This window comes from Coenobita brevimanus, chromosome 56 (genome assembly GCF_032717465.1).
Source record: "Coenobita brevimanus isolate Jiangsu-jjx chromosome 56, ASM3271746v2, whole genome shotgun sequence".
NCBI lineage: Eukaryota > Metazoa > Arthropoda > Malacostraca > Decapoda > Coenobitidae > Coenobita > Coenobita brevimanus.
In genome coordinates this window covers 9,720,949-9,739,237 of record NC_137009.1, presented here as the reverse complement: position 1 = coordinate 9,739,237, position 18,289 = coordinate 9,720,949, and positions in this window count along the sequence as shown.

Here is an 18,289-nt window from a genome sequence, read left to right as displayed (position 1 = left end):
ATATATTCATTTATGTCTATTTTCTTTTTCCCTGAGATGCATTTGCATAGCATAATCATGTCTTCTCTTTTTTTTCTCTCTTGTTGTGTTGGTTCTTTCAGGTTTCCTAGTCTTTCTTCGTAGCTTAGATCCTTTAAGCTTGGTACCCATCTTGTGGTTGCCCTTCGTACTTTTCCAGACTTATCTGTTTCTTGAGATGAGGATTCCAGACTACTGATGCTCCAGGGTTGGTCTGATGAATGATTTTATAATCTTTCCCAGCATGCTTTCATTTATATGTGTGAATGCTATTCTCATATTAGCAAACAGTGTACACATGTTAGGTACTTTCTCCCTGATGCGGTCAGCCGGAGATAGTCTGTTACTGATAATCACTCCTAGGTCCTACTGCTTGTCTGTTATGTGTAGGGTTGAACTTCTTAACCTATAATCCCAATCTGGTCTTTTTTCACTTTTACCAAACTTGATTACAAGACACTTGTCCACATTAAGTTCCATTTGCCATTTATTGCTCCACTCATGAAGAATATTTAATTTTTCTTGCAGCTCTCTGCATGAATCTGTTAGTAATTTTCCTTTGTATTTTGGCATCATCAACAAACATATTTAGATAGCTTCCATTTCTAGTGTTATTATGTCATTTATATGTACTAGAAGCACAACTGGTTCCAGCACTGAGCCTTGCGGAACTCCGCTAGTCACTTCCCTCCCTGATGAGTAATTTCCCTTGAGTACTGTTCTCATTTCCCTTTTTCTGAGAAAATCCTGCATCTAGCAGTACAGGTTGCCTTGGATACCTCCTTCATGGTACAGTTTCCATAAAAGTTTTTGTGCAGTACTCTGCCAAATGTTTTCATGAAATATAAATAAAAACTGTCCACCCATACTTCTCTATTCTGTAATGTTTCTGTAACTCTATCATAGCTTAATAAATTAGTAACACATGATTTTCCATTTCTAAAACCAGACTGCCTTTCTGTTATCATACTGGTTTAACCAAACTTTTCTTATCAGCTTTTCTAATATCTTACAACACTGGTCAGTGATACTGGTCGGTAGTTCAGTGGATTCTGTCTGTTCCCTTTCATGAACAGGGGAACAATGTTTGCTTTCATCCATATATCAGGTAGTTTATCTTATCCCAAGGATTCCTTGAATATTAAAGATAATGGTCTGCTTAACTCTTCTCCACATTGAACTTGAAATTTCGTCAGGACCATTTGCTTTTCCTTTGCCTAATTTACAAAGTCTACTGTACTTCTTTTTCTTACAATTGTATATCTGGTAATATGTGTGGGCATGCATGTTCCATATCATCTCTTACAAAAATATTTTCCTCTTTAAAAAATGATTGGAAATTTTTATTCAGTGCTTCACAAATATCTTTCTCTTGTGTATAGATGATCCTCTCATATGTAGTGGACTGTACTTTTTCTTTAACTTTGGTTTTGCTTTGGATGTAGCTGTAAAATAGCTTAGGTTGATCACCACTTTTATTTACAATGTCTTCCTTAAACTGTCTTTGAGCTTCCCTCCCTATCCTTACATAATCATTTCTTGCCTGTTTATAGTTGTTATATGCCATCATACTATTGTGTCTTCTGTATCTATTCCACAGCAAATCTCTTTTTTTCTTTTGATTTTATACATTCTGTATTAAGCCTTTTTTTTTTTTGTTTGTTTCTTTGTGCTGAGGGATGTAATTTTGGACTCTTATTTCATACAAATCAGAGAATTGTCAACATATAATATTTTAATCTTGCCCTCTAGGCTCTGGTGATTCCCTTTACATGCTCTGTTAGGAAAAACTCCTGCACCAGATCCAGGAGCTTTTGATCCCAACAGCTTTCATGACTTCTTACATCTAGAGTATTCCAATTTTTGTCTGTAATGAAATCTCCAGTTAATATAATTCTTTTAGATTTATCTTCCATTCTATGTAGTCACGTTCTAACACTGAATTGTTCTTTCTAACAAGTTTTCATATTCGCCTCTTTCCTAAGAGTTTGTTTTCGGTGGCATGTATAAAATTGCCACTGTTACTTTCCCTTCAGATGTGTTAATCTCTAATGCAATCAGTTCTTCTTGTGAGGGTATATCTAGTTCTATTTCTTTGACTTGTAATTTTTTTTTTTTTTTTTTTAAGATTATAATGCCTCTTCCTTTTCCTTAATTTCTGTCTCTTCTCCACATACTGAATTCCTCTAAGTTTGGGGTATCGTTTGATATCTTTGGGGTTAATTTTGTTTCAGTTAGACAGATCATTTGTTGTTCCTTTTCTTTGAATTAGACACTATTCCATCTACATTTGAGTACATCAGCTTTATCATCCTGTTTACATACTTGCCATAGTTTGAGTCTACTACCCTCCCTCTTTTTATTTCCTGTTTGTTATGTGCCACTTTCGTATCTGCAATCCAAATACAGTACTTAAAAAAAAAAAAAAAAAAATCACTTTTCTTTTGATCATTCCTTGTTCTTTGTTTTGGCTTCCTCCCTCTTCTTTAGTATTTCCAATTCATCTTTAGACATTTTTTTATCCATAGATTTTTAAATTCCTCGTTTTCCATAGGTTTGTTTGCATTTTTAGTATTTCCTCTACAGTGCACAGTTCTGGAAGGTTACTTTCAAGGGCCTCGACTTATGTCTCTCATATTTCCCTAGCATTTTGTGTTCCTCGATGTCTTTATCACAGATTTCCTCTGGTACTTCCTTCAGTATGTTCATTATATTTGCCATCTCCTTTTTGTTTCTCAAAAATTTGTTTCTTATTTCCTCTTCATCTTTACCAATGATTACTCTAGATTTGTTGATATCTGCTGAATCTTTGACCAGTTCTGGGTTGTTTTTAATGATTTCTTTCACTTCCTTTCTAATTCTTTTTCTTCAACTTTTGTTTCAAAGTCATTCGTTACTTTCACTATTTCAGCGTACGTAGTTTGTACTTCACCTTTTCATCTTCTCATTACCTCGTTCACCTGGGTTATCTTCTCTTTAGTATCAGTGCTTTGGTCCATCAGACTGCTTGCTAGCTTAATTGTCTCTGTATCATTTCTGAACTCCTCCATAATACTTTCATTGTTGACAACTGTACTTGCCATTTCACTAATCTTCCTTCTAAGGGAACCTACCTCAACTGACAGCTCATCTGTTGTTGTGTCCGTTTCGTTTAATTTCTTTACTAATTTTATTTTTTTTCCTTTCTGCCTGCATAATTGTTTTTTTTTATTTCCTTTAATTTACTTTGAAATGCTTTCTCCCTTTTATCCACTTTCTCTACTAGTTTATTATGTTTCCATTTCAGACAGTTCTGGGTAGAAGTCATCATCTTGTTTTCTACCTTTATTCCTTTTCTTAACTCCTTCCATATTCACTTTAATAAAGATGGTGCTCACCTTGTGGTAATTTTCACTTAGAAAGATCACCTCTACCTATAAGTTTGCGTCTCTCTGCTACCCACCTGGTGACAAACGACGCCCAGCTGATGATGTGTTTTGTCAGCGGATTTTTGCACTAGTTAGATGTAGTCTATTAGTTGGATAACATTTTTGCTAATACTTGCTACACTATTTTAGAACATTATTTAGTTTAACCTAGTACAGAAGCTGATTTATAAAAAGATGCTTTTTAGGTCTGTCCAGTTGTGATCAAGGGTGACCAGCGCTTAGCGAGGTGACGGTACGTGCTGCCTCCGCTGGTGCCTGTGTGTGTGTGTGTGTGTTGTTAAATATTGCCAGCATGATTACTAGCATGGGCTTTTGCGGTTAGCAGCCCACCATTTGGTCTCAAATGAATGAGTTGTCTTCAAAGTGTATATATACATGCATACATATGTTTGCATTGGTGTAAGTATTCGCATGTTTCTACACATACACATACATGCATATACAATATTCTGTAAAGTGTTTAATTTTTTTTTAAACTAGTGATACAGGTGAACATTTTTACTGAGTCATCAAAGTTATCTCGGTGGTGGGAAGACAGTGACAGTTGTGATCAGTGTGGCGATTGAGGTGTGCCACTAGTCGATCAGCTTTGGTTAGTGCCTCAGGTTCAGAGGCCATGGGCATTGGAGGGCGACCCCTTCTGAGGGTGTCAGTCACAGTACATTCTAGGAGACAGTGTGGTAATGGCAGGTGATTGGCTTTCTTGCAATGCTAGCATTCCTTTTCGTTCTCAGGCAGGAGCAATTCTCTGGCACACTAGAAGTCATCTCTGAGGAGATGAAAGTGGTTATGAATATGAGATGGAAATGTTAGAATCAACTGGAGTGGTCAGAATTCAGTTGTAGCTACATACCATATTGCTGAGTGTGAGGACTGGTCTACATAATTTATGTGTTGCCATGATAAGTTGTATGCAGGTCTTTTAATATTTTGATAGGTTTGTGTTAAGCTGGGTGGTATGGAAATGTCAGGAGTATTTCTAATGGTGGCATTCTTTGCTGCCTTATCAGCACGTTCATTTCCCTTTATCCCTACGTGACTGGGTACCCAGTTGAGGGAGACATGTTTGCCCTGATTCTGCAGGTCTTGAGCAAAAGAGAGGACTCTCCATAAGAGGTTGATATTGTCTCATGGTTCAGAGTGTGCACGAAACTGTATGACTGTTTTGGACTCAGTGTAGATGAAGATAATGTGTTTTTGTTTGATTCGATGCATAATAGAAGGGCCCCTTCAAAGGCAACGAGTTCAATTTGTAGGGTGGAGTCTCCATCAGGAAGTCGCCATGTTTGTGTGGTTTCTCCATACACAAAAGTAGCTCCAGTAGCACCAGAGGCTGTATATACTGACTCGTCTGTGTACAGTATTAGACAGTCAGTGGTGGTGATGGAGTCATTGTGGGTGATAGCTTCTTGATGCAGCAATTGTGAAAGGATCGAAGCTTTGTGACAGAATGGAGAGAATGTCAGGAGGCAGATGGGTGGTGCTTCCAAGGGTGGGGGGTAGATGCAGGTAGGGTGAGAGTTACTTCTTCCCTTGCTTAGCATAACAACTTTAATGCCCATGGCAGTGATGGCCTCAGCAGTCCATTTAAGGGCACTGAGGATAAGACACACTCTGTCATTCTGGAGAACCTCAAGCTCATTGAGGAGGGGAAAGCTGAAAGTCATGAGGCAGTGGGCACAGTAGTAAACCAGTGATCTTATGGCTTGAATGTAAAAGGTCATTTTAACATTGTAGCTAGCACCACCTTTCAGGCTTGTGATGGCTCTCAGCACCTTGTTTCTTGTTGCTGCTCTTTCACGGAAGTAGGCGACTTGGTGCTTTAAAATAAGTCCCCTCTCAACCCACACCCAGGATACTAATGGAGGTGAATCCAGTCTAAGTTGGTGCCATTCATGGAGAGAGAGTTGAGTTGTCGACCACCAAAGTACATGGGTCTGGTGTTTGTTGAGTTTACCCTTAATGCTAAAAGTTTACACTTAGCATGTAGTTTACACTTAGCATGTAGGACAGTCTGGGCTTCTCGCATCCTGTGCCACTAAGCCTCTCCAGTGCTGATGAGGATGAGATCATCTGCATTGCAACGTAGCTGAACTCCCTGATCTAGCTGAACTGTCAGGAGCTCATCCATCAGGATATTGAAGAGGAAGGGGCTGAGGATGCTGCCCTGGGGTGTACCATTTTCATGCTTGTGGCAGCTGGATGTATGTCCTTGAAACTGAACCCTGGTTTTCCTTCTGTCCAGGAAATCTTTTATCCATTTCAGTAACCTGCCTTTTATCCCTATGTGTGCTTGGATGAAGAGAATGGCTGTGGTATTTGCCAATTCAAAGGCCTTTTTGAGGTCAAGAAAGACTGCTATAGCCCTACCACTGCTTATGCCACAGTGGAAGGTGGTCAGATAGTCAGTTGTTCCTGTGTTCTTGGTGTAGGCATAGAGAGCTGGGTTCAAAGTACCGATTGTCCGTTTTGATCTGTTCAGTACAATGCGTTCAGCAATCTTTCCGATGCAACTGAGGAGAGAGATAGGTCTCCAGCTTCCAGGTTTTTTAGGTTTGGGGATTGGAATGATGACTGATTCCTTTCAGTTTTAATGACTACATCCTCTAAATTCATGCTACCAATTCCATCTTCCCTTCCCTGGTGCAGGAAAGAGACACCCTCACGTTCTGGCACCGATATAGCCAGATGGTGAAGTTGTCCCATCAATCAGACGTCCTTTAACTCGCCGCGTCCCACTGATGTATATATACGTCCACACGTTTTGTCACTGTCAGTCACGTTGACATATATAAACGCGAATCAATTGCAAGGTCCCTAATTTGCACAATTTTCAATTTTCGCATGTGATTTTTTATACGTATACACTGGACACCTTCCTCTACAAGATGCCAGGCAGGAACAATGCCATACCCCACATGACCTCCTCCCCCCTCGCACACCATTGTCTTGGCAATTCACGTGTTGCAAGAGTAAAGACATGTCGTGCCATGGTACGAAACTCAGGGCCAGAGTGATTCCTCAATCGATGACAATGTGAACAGTGTTTACCTAGCATTAGAGGAAGAAACAGTCAGAAATGATGATCAGTTAATGTCGCCAAAAAAGGTCATGTATGTTGATGTGTTTGGTGAGTGAAAGAATGCTTATATTGCCTATATTACTGTGTGAAAACCAATATACTCTCGTACTACATATAAATTTGTACCAAATAAATAAATAAATACCATTTATGAGTGGTGCGGAATAGTTACTCTCCCACAGAACTCATTTTCTTTGGAGCCAGCCTGATAGAAAACCCAGTAAGGTAAGGAGTACAACTACCTGTATCGAGTATTTTAAACCAGCTGAGCGATTTCTCTATGAATTTTCGATGTTTCTCACCAAAAGTGGAGGTTTGAGCAAAAAATTTTTTTTCCAAAATTGGTTGGGATTCGGGGGAGTCTGGTGGAAGATCGGTTGGGACGGGGCGGGTTAAATCCTTGCCTATCATACGAGTGGAGAAAGGTGGGCTGCAGGAGATTCCACTGAGTTCACACTGAGGTGAACCTGGAGTTACAATAACAACAGCACCTCTCCAACAACATCTTGTTATCATTTATTCTTGTCTTTATCATATAATTCTATTCATCACTGTACTGACACCTTGCAGTGAATATGATAATGGCTACTTAATATTATGCACAGTTCTAACTTCATCTACTATTCTTACAATCAGGGAGCATCAGGCCATCTCTTCTCCACATCCTGCATCCCACTGTACCAAAGGCTGTGGAAAGACATGCAATTCTACAGCTATGAAAATAGCATGCACATGGTGGTGAAGGGCACCTTTTCTTATATAGACTACCGCACCTTCCTTGTGCTTCAGATGTTAATGCACAACAGCAACCCCAGGAGAAAGACTGATCTGTATGTGGCCACGGAGGAGTTCTTCCCAACTGGATCTGTGTGGTATTTACCCAAAGTAAGTGACAGTAGAAAGAGAAGACGACCAAAGAGAAGGTTTATGGATGTAGTGGAGGAGGACATGCAGGTGGTAGGTGTAAGAGAAGAAGATGCAGAAGACAGAGTAAGATGGAGATGGGTGATCCGCTATGGCGACCCCTAAGGGGAGAGGCGAAAGGAGAAGAATAAGTGAAACTAGAAGAAATGCGAGTCATTATTCCAGCTGATGTCAGATTTTTTCTCAGCTTAGACAAAGATGTAGATAACTGAGATGAAATACACAGTTATGGTACAGATGAAAACACACTTATGGTACATAAATTCTACGGCACTGTAAACATGGAACAAACATACTGTATAAAACACAAGGAGGAGCCTGTTACTGGATTTCGATTACATAGTGACAAGGATGATGAGGAGTGACAAGATACCAAGTGTTAAAAACACGATTATCTGACGCAAGCCACTGACTGGTACCGTAGTCTGTAAAATATTTGCGAATGACAGTGACAGCAGAGTCGTGTAAAGAAACGATTATATACTTGGTATCGTTAGCGCAACTGTTCTATTATGTTAACCATTTACAGCCTCATGTCCCCCAGAGGTGATGGTCTGGGTGATTTTCACCTATTAAATAAGACAGGGACCTATGAGTTTTGCAACTACGAGATAAAAAGTGAAGGGCGACACGATTAGTCACCTCTTCCTACGAGCTACAATGCATTGCATCCCTATGCTCTGGAAGGCTAACACCTGCACTCTTAAAGCAATTGCGTGTGTTATATTTCGACTGGTGAGGTCTTCCCAAATTGTTCTTACCTAATTGTATCTTTACAGGAATGAGTCAAACTTGTGCTGTTCCATGTATTAAACCATTTTTATCATACATATCCTTAAATTTATGAATAGTTTTGGCACACTCTATTTCATTCAGTAGTACCTTCTACTGGTCAGTTGCACTATTTGGGAAACTGAATTTCCTTCCATCTTCATCGCCTCTCATTTTATGTAGTTTTTTGCAGTGTCCTCTTGCTGATGCCTCCCCTTATTTTATATATTCATTTATGTGTATTTTCTTTTTCTCTGAGATGCATTTGCATAGCATAATCATGTCTCCTCTTTTTCTTCTCTCTTGTTGTGTTGGTTGATTCAGGTTTCCTAGTCTTTCTTCGTAGCTTAGATCCCTTAACCCGTCACGTCCCGAGGGTTTCCGCACCTATGACATCCCCCAGTCCCGAGCCTTTTTGGAAATTTTTTTTTTTTGCTAAAACTTCCGCTTAGGTCGAGAAACGAAGGAAAATCATAAAGAAAGTGGTTCCTGTGGTCTATAAGTGGTCTGTACAGGTGCGGTTCCCCCCCGCAGGTATCGTATTCTGTAATGGGCTGGATATGCGTTTACGTTTTCTATGGTAAGGAATAATGGGAGAAACAACACACAACACCTCTACATTTATTGAATTTGAACTAATAAACAATAACAGTAACAATATAATGGATTTCAGACACATATATATGAAAAATAAGCATTGTACCATCGCGCGAGCATAGCGAGTTTGGTCCGAGTCGTAACATGCTATATGCTAAGTTTCTGGTATGAGTCAACCTATCATTTTTTCTACTTGTATACTTCTGTTTCAATGACAATTTACCAATTACAACTGTTTGTAAGTGTTTTCAGATGTTTTCATTCATTATGATGACATGCAGCATAAGTCTAGCGCACATCAGCTTAGTAAACGCACTCGCTATGACTCGTATTTCAACATACCAAATTGTTTTATCACTTTCCAATTATTTTCCCCTTTACATAGAACCTTTCCTCCACCACTGTAAAGGTTTTCAATTATTTTCATTCATTACGAGGGCATTTAGCGATATGCTAGCGCATATTCACGTAGCAACCGCGATCTCAAACACTCGTGTTTCATCATCTACTTTATTTATTCACTCCAATTATATTTTCCCACTTACATTACACACGTTTACACCCCTAGAATGCACTGTACATACTTACTACCATTATTTATTCAAGTGAGCGTGAGAATATCGCCTGAAAATACCCTCGCAAGGAATGTTTCGTCATACATAATACTCACACACTTATATACTAATTCACTCACACACTTATATCCTAATTATTCACTTTATCACTTGCTGACTTTTATTTTGACTAATACGTGCCTTATTCATTCGACTGAGCGTCAGGAAATCTTATCTTTATACACATGCTATGAATATTTGACTTAGAATATACATCATCATATACAATGTCACATAATAATAATTATATAATTACGGGCCGTATTTATTGCACTGAGCGACAGAATATCGCATCATACAACCCTCTCTATGTAAGTTTCAACTTAGGGCAGATTTATATACTTACACCCAATGTTTTCACTTATGTTCTACCCGTAGGCACTTTATACTAATATTTGGAGATCCACATGACTGATAATTTCACTGAGCGTCTGTCTGTCGCATTTACCTCATAATTTCAGCGTCCTTTCGCATTCACACCATGCTAAAATTGCATCAACGTGAGATATTCACTAAAACATGGGTGAATACAGAGACCCACGTCACACTGCACGCACTCATAGCGGGTGTCCTTCCTCTGTGACGTGAGTCTCACCTGGGAATTACTGCACACGTGACACCTGCGCTGGGGCCTAGGTCTGTTGGGCTGGGGAGGGATAGGAGTGGGGAAATGGCGGCCGGATATTCTCTGGGGAGTTTGGGTAATAGGGGCAGTGCGGGTGCGCTGTTGGGGCCTTTCAACAGCATACTTTGCAAAGATTTCTCTTGTGAGCTCCCTCACAAACCCTTCAAATGTTTACTGAACTCCTGTGGTCATGGCGTGAAGGTGGTGGCAATTCCGAGCAGTGATATCTAGTAAGTGAAAGAACAGTTTTTTATACCACTTCATCGTTGTCCTGGCACACTCTACCGTCGATATCATGGAGTCTGACTGGTCCACGAGGCGCATGTTTATATTGTAATCCATAACACACTCAGGTTTCCAAACACGACGCCTGCTCTCGCTATGGTAATCTACAGAATCAGTATGGTGCATCAAGGGTCGGTGAACCATGGACAAGAGGCTTACTTCTCTGTTGTGGTTCCACATTGTTGCAAGGATGTTGTTGGCTTTGAAGAAGACAACCTCACTCCTTGCAAGTTTCCGCCCTACCTTGGCCATGTGACGCCGGTTCACCTTTACGGTTCCACAGACTCCCGTTTCATGTGTGTGAAGATAACGAGCGAGAAGAGGCCTAGTGTATCAGTTGTCGAGGTAGAGAACGTGACCGCGATGAAGGTAGTCTTGTATCATTGTCTTTACCACTGCTCCCGACAGTCCAATACTTCGATCTTCTATTATGTCTGTCTGTGCACTGGTGTACAAGACCATGTCTTGCACGTATCCAGTCCTACAGTCACACATAACAAAGATCTTGAACCCAAAACGGTGCCTTTTGCTGGGTATATACTGTCTGAATGAAATATTGCCTCTCCACAACACGAGACTCTCGTCTGTGACGAGATCTCTATAGGGATAAAATGAGGATCGAAAGGTCTGCCTGAGGTGATCAAAGACCAACCGAATTCGCCTCATTTTGTCAGTGTTGTTTGCATTTGCAGGGTCATGAGCATCATAAAAATGGAGGCGACTTAGAATTTGTTGAAACCGATTACGGCTCATCACTTGACCAAATATGGGGGTAAACATAACAGGGTCCCTAGTCCAGTAAGCAGGAATTCTATTCTTTCTTATAATACCCATCAAAAGGACAAGGGCAAAAAATAAAAACATTTCTGGAAGGGAGACAGGGTAATCATAGATCATAGAATGCCTACTCCTTGTTCCCAATCTTTCACTTTCTAGGCGCTGGGCGCTTGCAAACAGGTTTGTTTGATAAACGATCTGATCCACGAATGCCTCACTGAAAAACAAGTGGAAAAGATCCAACCTGGTGGAATTACTGTGAATACCTGGTGCAATGCAGCCAGATCGCCCTTGCTCAGTGAAGGGGTGAATGAGGGGAGAAAAATCACTCCCATCCTCCCAATCCCACGACACAAATCCCACGTCCCCATCACCGCCTTCGTCTGGGTGGGGAGGAGATCCTGGTTGGGGAGGTGGGAGAGAAGGAGTACGGAGGGCTTCCCCACTGTCACTCCTCTTCCCTCTGCCTTTACCCTTTCCCTTTCCCTTACCCTTACGGCCTTGAGGAACATTAGGGGGCTGTGGAGATGAAATAGTAGAATATTGGGGAGCAGAAGACGTGCTGGGGAGTGGTTCCTCCCCACCTTCCCCCTCCATTATCACACCACGCGCTCTCTCACGCAACCTAGCTCGACCACGTGTTAGGGGATATTGGGGAGCATAAGACGTGCTTTGGAGTGGTTCCTCCCCACCTTCCCCCTCCCTCACAACCCCACGTGATAAGGAACGCACCCGCACTGGCCCACGTGATCCACTCTGCCGCCTCACACTACATAGGGAGAGCAATGACTCACTCACGTCACTCTCACTTTCCCTAATCCCAGGACTTTCCATTTCACTCCCCACTCCCTCCACTTGACTTCCTAGCTCCCCAAACAGAATGCTAGGCCCATACCTGCTCATATGACGTGGTGTGCGCTCTGGGCCACGATGTGTTATGACCTCCCGTCCATACCACGTGGCAGCACGTCCCACAGCTCCGTTCTCATCCTCGTCCTCGACCTCGAATTCTCCTTCCAAATCACGCTGGGGATAGGGATAGGATATACCACGTGCCTTCTTTGCCTCCTGCCCCTCTCTAGCAGCACGGTAAGTCACGTACTGCCGCTTCCTGGGTGACGGAACTTCCTCGTCACTGCTGGTGGTTTCTTCCTCCTCTGGCTCCACATAATCTTTGTCCATCTCCTCGTCATCCAGTGGGGAATCACTGTCGCCGGTAAAGGTGTCCAGGGTGACTTGAATCTCGCTGTCTGAGAGACCTCTCTTAGCCATGTCTGAGCAGGACCGTGGCTACCAGGTGAGTGGATGAGTGGCGGGCTAGCGCGGGTCGCGCGGGGTCGCCGAGTGTCCCCGCCTGGTGGCAGGTAGGGAAAGGTCAGGCGAGGGTACATACCGCAAATCAAGCGCGAAATTTGAAAATTGTCGAAATTATGCACATTGCAATTGCACGACGTATTGGTACGTCGCCAGGACTGGCAAATGCAAATCGTTGCAACGTACCCATACGTCGTCGGGACGGGGCAGGTTAAGCTTGGTACCCATCTTGTAGCTGCCCTTTGTACTTTTCCAGACTTATCTGTTTCTTGAGATGAGGATTCCAGACTACTGATGCTTCAGGGTTGGTCTGATGAATGATGTTATAATCTTTCCCAGCATGCTTTCATTTATATGTGTGAATGCTATTCTCATATTAGCAGTGTACACATATTAGGTACTTTCTCCCTGATGCAGTCAGCCGGAGATAGTCTGTTACTGATAATCACTCCTAGGTCCTACTCCTTGTCTGATATGTGTAGGGTTGAACTTCCTAACCTATAATCCCAATCTGGTCTTTTCTGACTTTTACCAAACTTGATTACAAGACACTTGTCCACATTAAGTTCCATTTGCCATTTATTGCTCCATTCATGAAGAATATTTAATTTTTCTTGCAGCTCTCTGCATGAATCTGTGTTAGTAATTTTCCTTTGTATTTTGGCATCATCAGCAAACATATTTAGATAGCTTCCACTTCTAGTGTTATTATGTCATTTATATAAACTAGAAGCACAACTGGTTCCAGCACTGAGCCCTGCGGAACTCCGCTAGTCACTTCCCTCCCTGATGAGTAATTTCCCTTGAGCACTGTTCTCATTTCCCTTTTTCTGAGAAAATCCTGCATCTAGTAATACAAGTTGCCTTGGATACCTCCTTCATGGTACAGCTTCCGTAAAAGTTTTTGTGCAGTACTCTGCCAAATGTTTTCATGAAATATAAATAAAAACTGTCCACCCATACTTCTCTTTTCTGTAATGTTTCTGTAACTCTATCATAGCTTAATAAATTAGTAACACATGATTTTCCATTTCTAAAACCGGACTGCCTTTCTGTTATCATACTGGTTTAACCAAACTTTTCTTATCAGCTTTTCTAATATCTCAAAACACTGGTCAGTGATACTGGTCGGTAGTTCAGTGGATTCTGTCTGTTCCCTTTCATGAACAGGGGAACAATGTTTGCTTTCTTCCATATATCAGGTAGTTTATCTTGTCCCAAGGATTCCTTGAATATTAAAGATAATGGTCTGCTTAACTCTTCTCCACATTGAACTTGAAATTTCGTCAGGACCATTTGCTTTTCCTTTGCCTAATTTACAAAGTCTACTGTACTTCTTTTTCTTACATTTGTATATCTGGTAATATGTGTGGGCATGCATGTTCCCTATCATCCCTTACAAAAATATTTTCCTCTTTAAAAAATGATTGGAAATTTTTATTCAGTGCTTCACAAATATCTTTCCCTTGTGTATAGATGATCCTCTCATCTGTAGTGGACTGTACTTTTTCTTTAACTTTGGTTTTGCTTTGGATGTAGCTGTAAAATAGCTTAGGTTCATCACCACTTTTATTTACAATGTCTTCCTTAAACTGTCTTTGAGCTTCCCTCCCTATCCTTACATAATCATTTCTTGCCTGTTTATAGTTGTTATATGCCATCATACTATTGTGTCTTCTGTATCTATTCCACAGCAAATCTCTTTTTTCTTTTGATTTTGTACATTCTGTATTAGGCCTTTTTTTTTTTTTGTTTCTTTGTGCTGAGGGATGTAATTTTGGACTCTTATTTCATACAAATCAGAGAATTGTCTACATATAATATTTTAATCTTGCCCTCTATGCTCTGGTGATTCCCTTTACATGCTCTGTTAGGAAAAACTCCTGCACCAGATCCAGGAGCTTTTGATCCCAACAGCTTTCATGACTTCTTACGTCTAGAGTATTCCAATTTATGTCTGTAATGAAATCTCCAGTTAATACAATTCTTTTAGATTTATCTTCCATTCTATGTAGTCACGTTCTTACTCTGAATTGTTCTTTCTAACAAGTTTTCATATTCGCCTCTTTCCTAAGAGTTTGTTTTCGGTGGCATGTATAAATTTGCCACAGTTACTTTCCCTTCAGATGTGTTAATCTCTAATGCAATCAGTTCTTCTTGTGAGGGTATATCTAGTTCTATTTCTTTGACTTGTAATTTTTTTTTTTTTTTTTGTAAAGATTATACTGCCTCTTCCTTTTCCTGAATTTGTCTCTTCACATACTGAATTCCTCTAAGTTTGGGGTATCGTTTGATATCTTTGGGGTTAATTTTGTTTCAATTAGACAAATCATTTGTGGTTCCTTTTCTTTGAATTAGACACTATTCCATCTACATTTGAGTACATCAGCTTTATCATCTTGTTTCCATACTTGCCATAGTTTGAGTCTCCTACCCCCCCTCTTTTTATTTCCTGTTCGTTATGTGCCACTTTCGTATCTGCAATCCAAATACAGTACTTAAAAAAAAAAAAAAAAAAATCTCTTTTCCTTTGATCATTCCTTGTTCTTTGTTTTAACTTCCTCCCTCTTCTTTAGTATTTCCAATTCATCTTTAGACATTTTTTTATCCATAGATTTTTAAATTCCTCGTTTTCCATAGGTTTGTTTGCATTTTTATTATTTCCTCTACAGTGCACAGTTCTGGAAGGTTACTTTCAAGGGCGTCGACTTATTTCTCTCATATTTCCCTAGCATTTTGTGTTCCTCGATGTCTTTATCACAGATTTCCTCTGGTACTTCCTTCAGTATGTTCATTATATTTGCCATCTCCTTTTTGTCTCTCAAAAATTTGTTTCTTATTTCCTCTTCATCTTTACCAGTGATTACTCTAGATTTGCTGATATCTCCTTAATCTTTGACCAGTTCTGGGTTGCTTTTAATGATTTCTTTCACTTCCTTTCTAATTCTTTTTCTTCAACTTTTGTTTCAAATTCATTCGTTACTTTCACTATTTCAGCGTACGTAGTTTGTACTTCACCTTTTCAGCTTCTCATTACCTCGTTCACCTGGGTTATCTTCTCTTTAGTATCAGTGCTTTGGTCCGTCAGACTGCTTGCTAGCTTAATTGTCTCTGTATCATTTCAGAACTCCTCCATAATACTTTCATTGTTGACAACTGTACTTGCCATTTCGCTAATCTTCCTTCTAAGGGAACCTACCTCAACTGACAGCTCATCTGTTGTTGTGTCCTTTTTGTTTAATTTCTTTACTAATTTTAATTTTTTTTCTTTCTGCATGCATAATTGTTTTTTTTTTTATTTCCTTTAATTTACTTTGAAATGCTTTCTCCCTTTTATTCACTTTCTCTACTAGTTTATTATGTTTCCATTTCAGCCAGTTCTGGGTAGAAGTCATCATCTTGTTTTCTACCGTTATTCTTTTTCTTAACTCCTTCCATATTCACTTTAATAAAGATGGTGCTCACCTTGTGGTAATTTTCACTTAGAAAGATCACCTCTACCTATAAGTTTGCGTCTCTCTGCTACCCACCTACAGACGACGCCCAGCTGATGATGTGTTTTGTCAGCGGATTTTTGCACTAGTTAGATGTAGTCTATTATTTGGATAACATTTTTGCTAATACTTGCTATACTATTTTAGAACATTATTTAGTTTAACCTAGTACAGAAGCTGATTCATAAAAAGATGCTTTTTAGGTCTGGCCAGTTGTGATTAAGGGTGACCAGCGCTTAGCGAGGTGACGGTACGTGCTGCCTCCGCTGGTGCCTGTGTGTGTGTGTGTGTTGTTAAATATTGCCAGCATGATTACTAGCATGGGCTTTTGCGGTTAGCAGCCCACCATTTGGTCTCAAATGAATGAGTTGTCTTGAAAGTGTATATATACATGCATACATATGTTTGCATTGGTGTAAGTATTCGCATGTTTCTACACATACACATACATGCATATACAATATTCTGTCAAGTGTTTAATTTTTTTTAAAACTAGTGATACAGGTGAACATTTTTACTGAGTCATCAAAGTTATCTCGGTGGTGGGAAGACAGTGACAGTTGTGATCAGTGTGGCGATTGAGGTGTGCCACTAGTCGATCAGCTTTGGTTAGTGCCTCAGGTTCAGAGGCCATGGGCACTGGAGGGCGACCCCTTCTGAGGGTGTCAGTCACAGTACATTCTAGGAGACAGTGTAGTAATGGCAGGTGATTGGCTTTCTTGCAATGCTAGCATTCCTTTTCGTTCTCAGGCAGGAGCAATTCTCTGGCACACTAGAAGTCATCTCTGAGGAGATGAAAGTGGTTATGAATATGAGATGGAAATGTTCGAATCAACTGGAGTGGTCAGAATTCAGTAGTAGCTACATACCATATTGCTGAGTGTGAGGACTGGTCTACATAATTTATGTGTTGCCATGATAAGTTGTATGCAGGTCTTTTAATATTTTGATAGGTTTTATTTAAGCTGGGTGGTATGGAAATGTCAGGAGTATTTCTAATGGTGGCATTCTTTGCTGCCTTATCAGCACGTTCATTTCCCTGTATCCCTATGTGACTGGGTACCCAGTTGAGGGAGACATGTTTGCCCTGACTCTGCAGGTCTTGAGCAAAAGAGAGGACTCTCCATAAGAGGTTGATATTGTCTCATGGTTCAGAGTGTGCACGAAACTGTATGACTGTTTTGGACTCAGTGTGGATGAAGATAATGTGTTTTTGTTTGATTCGATGCATAACAGAGGGCCCCTTCAAAGGCAACGAGTTCAATTTGTAGGGTGGAGTCTCCATCAGGAAGTCGCCATGTTTGTGTGGTTTCTCCATACACAAAATTTTGTAGCTCCAGTAGCACCAGAGGCTGTGTATACTGACTCGTCTGTGTACAGTATTAGACAGTCAGTGGTGGTGATGGAGTCATTGTGGGGTGAGAGCTTCTTGATGCAGCAATTGTGAAAGGATCGAAGCTTTGTGACGGAATGGAGAGAATGTCAGGAGGCGGATGGGTGGTGCTTCCATGGGTGGGGGGGTAGATGCAGGTAGGGTGAGGGTTACTTCTTCCCTTGCTTAGCAAAACAACTTTAATGCCCATGGAAGTGATGGCCTCAGCAGTCCATTTAGGGGCACTGAGGATAAGACACACTCTGTCATTCTGGAAAACCTCAAGCTCATTGAGGAGGGGAAAGCTGAAAGTCATGAGGCAGTGGGCACAGTAGTAAACAAGTGATCTTATGGCTTGAATGTAAAAGGTCAATTTAACATTGTAGCTAGCACCACCTTTCAGGCTTGTGATGGCTCTCAGCACCTTGTTTCTTGTTGCTGCTGTTTCGCGGAAGTAGGCGACTTGGTGCTTAAAAATAAGTCCCCTCTCAACCCACACCCAGGATACTAATGGAGGTGAATCCAGTCTAAGTTGGTGCCATTCATGGAGAGAGAGTTGAGCTGTCGACCACCAAAGTGCATGGGTCTGGTCTTGGTTGAGTTTACACTTAATGCTAAAAGTTTACACTTAGCATGTAGTTTACACTTAGCATGTAGGATAGTCTGGGCTTCTCGCATCCTGTGCCACTAAGCCTCTCCAGTGCTGATGAGGATGAGATCATCTGCATTGCAACGTAGCTGAACTCCCTGATCTAGCTGAACTGTCAGGAGCTCATCCATCAGGATATTGAAGAGGAAGGGGCTGAGGATGCTGCCCTGGGGTGTACCATTTTCATGTTTGTGGCAGCTGGATGTATGTCCTTGAAACTGAACCCTGGTTTTCCTTCTGTCCAGGAAATCTATCCATTTCAGTAACCTGCCTTTTACCCCTTTGTGTGCTTGGATGAAGAGAATGGCTGTGGTATTTGCCAATTCAAAGGCCTTTTTG